This window comes from Humulus lupulus, chromosome 6 (assembly GCF_963169125.1).
Source record: "Humulus lupulus chromosome 6, drHumLupu1.1, whole genome shotgun sequence".
NCBI classification, from domain to species: domain Eukaryota; kingdom Viridiplantae; phylum Streptophyta; class Magnoliopsida; order Rosales; family Cannabaceae; genus Humulus; species Humulus lupulus.
In genome coordinates, this window is record NC_084798.1 from 96,534,180 (window position 1) to 96,540,179 (window position 6,000).

Sequence of the window (6,000 nt, forward strand, 5' to 3'; positions counted from 1 at the left end):
CGCTTTCTTTTCACACCTCCGAAACTGACATGTTTACCCGACAAATGATCTTGAACATGCACTAATTGTTTGAGTATGTCTTGACTACTGAACTTTCTTGGAGGACGTTGTTTTTCATAATTCCCATCAAACAAGCGACTCTTCCTTCACTTATGCATAGAAGATAAGAATCTTCTATGACCAACATAAGCTGTCTTCCCAATTACTCGACATGAAGAAGTGTCTTCGTTGCATGAAGGACATGCCATATATCCTTGGCCACTCCAACCAGACAAACTATCCTTGGACTGAAAAATGATTGATAGTCCATAATAGTGCTGCACACATTCTGAATACACTGTTCTGTAGGACCTTGTCCTTCCTGTCTAAGATCTGAACCGGTTGTTCCTCATAAGATAAATCTGTCTGTAATTCCAAATCATCATACTTTAATACATGTGTCATGTCTGAAACGTACTTCCGAAGCATAGAAACATGGAATACGTCATGAACTCCCGACAATGATCCACATGTCCGATCCTTTCCAGGATCTCAAAAGGTCCAACAAATTGAGGGCTCGGTTTGGCCTTCTTCCCAAACCTCCTCACCCCTCGCAGTGGTGAAACTCACAGAAACACGTGGTCCCCAACCTGGAACTCCATGTCCCTACACTTAAGATCAGCGTAGCTTTTCTGCCTGCTCAATGAGGCGAGCATTCGAGCTTGGATCTTCTCAAAAGCTTCATTCGTCTTCTGAACCATGTCTGGCCCCAAATACTTCCTCTCACCCATCTCATCCCATTGAATGGGTGATCTACATCTCCTCCCATATAACATCTCATATGGAGCCATTCCAATCGACTGCTGATAACTGTTGTTATTTGAAAACTCAATCAATGCAAGGTACTTACTCCAAAATCCCTCAAAATCAATCGCACATGCCCTAAGCATATCCTCCAACACCTGAATCGTCCTCTCAGACTGTCCATCAGTCTGAGGATGAAAGGTTGTACTGAACTTCAACTGAGTCCCCATAGCCTTTTGAAAACTACCCCAAAACTTGGAGGTGAAGATAGGGTATCGGTTGGACACTATAGACATAGGAACCCCATGGAGATGTACTATCTCCCTCACATACAACTCTGCATACTGATCCACTGTATATGTCGTCTTCACTGGGAGAAAATGAGCCGACTTGGTGTATCTGTCCACTATCACCCACACCGAGTCATGAAGCCCTACTGTCTTGGGTAAACCTCCCACAAAGTCCATCGTAATATCCTCCCATTTCCACTCGGGAATACCCAAAGGCTGAAGCAACCCTGTTGGTCGCTGATGCTCAGCCTTCACCTTCTGACAAGTCAAACACCTGGCCACGTACTCCACTACGTCCTTCTTCATCCCAGGCCACCAATACAATGTTCGTAGATCCTGATATATCAAAGTCACAAAATTCAGACCAAACTCTTTAAACTTTACCTGAATTGGACACTAACTCCATCTGAACCTCCAAGCTTCATCAACAACCAAAGTCTCAAGCTCTAGCTTAAACCTCCTCTGAGCTTATAGCTTCAAAATCCAGAAGAAAGGGTGAAAGGAGAGGAAATCGTGTGGGAGAGAGAGAGAGGTCTCTGTTTTTTTTCAACTTTCTTTCTTTCCTTCAGCTTCTAACTCTTTCTACAATTTCCCCTAAGTCTAAAAAGCATAATAACCCTTATCCCCTTTTAACCATCAAAAGACCATTTTGCTCTCCCAAATAAACCTAAGTCTTTAATCAATCTAAGGGCATTTTGGTCATTTGCTCCCAATTCCCGCTAGTTCCTCAAGTGTCCCTAATATTTACCACTTAATTCCTGTCATCTAACTAATCACCAAATATTTTCCCCAAGGTCTATAAATCTCCAACATATTTCCTAGATTCCCAAAAATACCCCAAGGCTCCCCCGAACCGGGTATAAACCCCCGATGTGACTATTTTGCTAAACCACTCACTAGGATCACCTCGAGCCACAAGCTGCAAATATATCCACATAATAATGTGGTCTCAAAAATTTATCACAAATAATCACGTTTATGCCCTCAACTGCCCAAAATTATGATTATGCCCTTATAATCTCAGCAGGGCCTACGTGCATACTAATACTCATAATCATGCATATCGTATATCTATATAATGATATAAGGACGCTTATCACATAATCATGCATCTAATCATTTAAATCACACATAAACCAATTATGCCCTCTCGACACACTAATCAATACCCTTAAGCCTTAATAGTAATTTTGGGTCGTTACACAAAGATTCCCAAAATCATAACTTTGAGCTTAAAGGTTCATTTCTTGCCAAATTCAAAATCAAAGACTCTAAATCATAATTCATACCACCACAAGCTTTAAAATCAGTTTATGAATTGATTCCCAACCTCAAACCAATCTCTATTCTCAATTACAAGCATCAAATACAAAATATGATTTCAAAACCCACAAAAACCAAGAACACCATGAGTACCAAGGAAAAGTTCATAAAGTTTTCCTTATCTATGGAATTGCATAATCCCGGCCTCTTGTTGATCCTTGCTATCTTCTAATCTCCCAAAAGATTTCAAAATTCCTTAAGAAATCTCAATAAGCTTCAAGCTTGGGTCACTTGAAAGCTTTGTGCTCTTAGCTAACTTTGAGAGAAACCCCAAGGAAGAGAAAGAGAGAGCCATGTGAATGACCAAACCTCCCATCCAAGGTTTTTTTTTCCCTCTAATTATGTGGTTAAAAGACCATAATAGCCCTAGCATAAATTTATCTCTAAATTTGAGCCCAAGGGGAAAATAGTCATTTTGTTCTAATTTCCCATTAATTTAAAATTACACCATAATTTCCCAATAAATCCATTACGCCCAAATATTCATCAAATTAATTCTCATCACCCAATAACTCCCAAAATGTTCCAAAATACCAAAATACCCCTAAGTACCCCCCGAGTCGGATATTTGACTCTGTTGTGACTACTCCACTAAATTTCTCACTAGGATTGCCTCGTGACAAATATCACAAATATATCCACATAATAATGTGGTCTCAATCATAAAGAACATATAAATACAAATAAGCCCTCAACGGGTTAAAATTACAAAAACACCCTTCTAATTAGAAATTGGCCCACAAGAACACTTCTCGTGACAACGAGAAGAGCTCCAAAGAGCATACCCTTGAGCATGTGACAACTCAAGAAGAGCTCAAGCAGTCGATAAAGGCCATGGTGGACAAGTCGATGGAAGAGGTTTTCTATCTACTTTGGTGTTACAACCAGGATGGTGATCATTCCTTTCTTAGTGAGGAGATCTTGACCCCTTACATGGATAAATTTAAAAATTGTGTTCCTTGGGAGTTCAAAGAAACTACTGAGATCGGAGCTGCCGCAAAAGGTAGGGAGGACAAGGTTGTCTTAGCAAACTTGAGCTGGAGTTCGATACGTCCGATTTCATTTTGGGATTTTCAAATCCCATGTAATTAGGACTTTTAGGTCGAGACAATATTTTTCTTTCTGATAGGTTTTTACTTTCTTAATTGAATCTGAGAGTTTTAGTTCCTTTCTCTTTTTTGTTTTTAAACACACTTCGTATAATAAGACTGCGCTTGCCATTTATTACCAACTATTTTTTTTCTTCTCTTTGATCATTTAGCAAAGTTATGTAAATGCTCTAGTTATGATGTTATCTTAGAAATTTAGGCTCGTTTATAGCCAAGCTTATATTGTGTTTTTCGTATTAGTTACCTGTTCGTATTCCTGGCATTTTACTTTGATTTTCAAAACAAGTTTTGTTTAGAATTAGCTTGATTCCCCGACCTTTATTTTTAGCTCGGTTCTTCATTTCTAAACTTCACCTTTATACAACAGATATCTTACCATACTTTGGGTTCCAGATAAATCTGGACCCTAACCAAATAATTCAAGAATGCCTAAGTTGTTGGGATTAGTGCACTTTAAAGCATATGTGTTGAACAATGTTTTATGAAATAAATGATTAAAGTGATTTTTTTAGCATATATTGATTTTTTATTATTATTGATAGAATAATATTATATGAATATCAGAAAATTCCCAAAATTCGTTATTGTGACTACAATCTTGTATTGGTACAAGAGGATTAAGATTGTAAGGAATGAATTTACATAGTTCGCAGTAAAACAAAGTTATATGGAATCTTTGGATTAAATAATGTATTTACAGTTCACTAGTATTATGAATACATGTAATCTAAATCCAGATTACTGATGTAGTAGGACATCTTAGTGGAGGTACTTTGCATAAAGTGGTTATACATGAACGAGACCCGATATGTTATTAATACTTAATAATACCATTTACTCTATAATTATTAATTAAACATATCAATAAGATGATCATATACAAATTTATCTTAATCCTAAAGTTATTATGAACTAATGTTTATGTCATATGAGTTCTTTGATTCACTCGTTATGGTTTGTCAAAATGATCATGTTGAAAACTTTTGCTTTGGGAACTCATTAATGTAAATGCCTGGGGACATAATATACAGATATGGAATCTATACATTTTCGAGAGGAAGTGAATAATGGTTCTCTTAAAGGTTGACTTTTGGAACTAAAAGGTGATTGGGCTCAAATTCATAAATCAATTTATGAATTAACCTTCACTAGTAAGGTCAATGGTACTTAAAGAAACAAGATATAATTAAAGAGGTTAAACAATAATTAATTCCTACTTTAATTATGAAACATTAATATATGATTGAATTGTATGTAGTGATTAAATCGATGGATGCTTTTTATACTTAAAAGCACTCAATAAATAAATGTCTATAATTACAAGAGTTTAGTCTCATATTTTTAGTGGAATAATATTGAGATTAATAAATTAAGGTTATTATATTAAAGAGTTTTAATTAATAATCTAAGAAAACAAGATATAATTAAAGAGGTTAAATGGTAATTAATCCCTACTTTAATTACGAAACATTAACATATGATTGAATTGTATGTAGTGATTAAATTGATGGACACTTTTTATACTTAAAAGCACTCAATAAATAAATGTCTATAATTACAAGAGCTTAGTTTCATATTTTTAGTGGAATAATATTGAGATTAATAAATTAAGGTTATTATATTAAAGAGTTTTAATTAATAATCTAAATTTATTGGAGCTTGAAATTATAGGTCAATAGGTCCCCGAGATGGCTCTATCAACATCATTCAAGGTAAGAGTTGAAATTGAGAAAAATCAGGAAAATGACATATTTGGAAGAAATTTGTTGTTTAGGGTCAAGTATGTAATTGAGACAAATTAATTAATTAATATAAAATTTGAAAATTATTTTTTTAAAATAAAATTGGGATTTTCGAAAATAACATCTAAATACTTCACATAATTAATTTGAATTAAATAGTTTTATTTATTTAATTAATGTGAAAATATATTTATGATAATTCAAATTGGATTTGAATTTGAAATGATATTTATTCTTTAATTAATCTGATAAGATAAGTTATCAGGTTTAGATATTTTTGAATAAATGATTATTAAATAAAAGTAGTTAAGACACATATCCCTGAAATTGAGATATGCTACACTGTGATTGGTGTGTGGCTATGTAACGCCCTACTACCTTAGAGCCGTTACTTAGTGAGTTTAAAACAGAAATCGTGCTTTTGACTGACTCTACGTGGTTTCTAAAACCAAAAGTGTGAATAAACCAGAATTTAAGGCTGTACTCTTTGAAAATGTTTAGTTTCATTGAAAACCTTAAGTATCAAACATCTGGGATCCCAAAAATAAGGTTTACAAAATATTTACAACTCAAAAATAGATTTACACTAGGTTAACTATCAAAAGAATGAGTTAATACAGCCATATACAAAATGCCCCCAACCAAAGCAGTCGGGCAGGCCGAACATGTACGCGCCGCCCCCACGCTCTCCATACTCATGGCCGGTTGACTGACTCCTTGCTTTTACCTGCCACACAGAGCACCCGTGAGCCG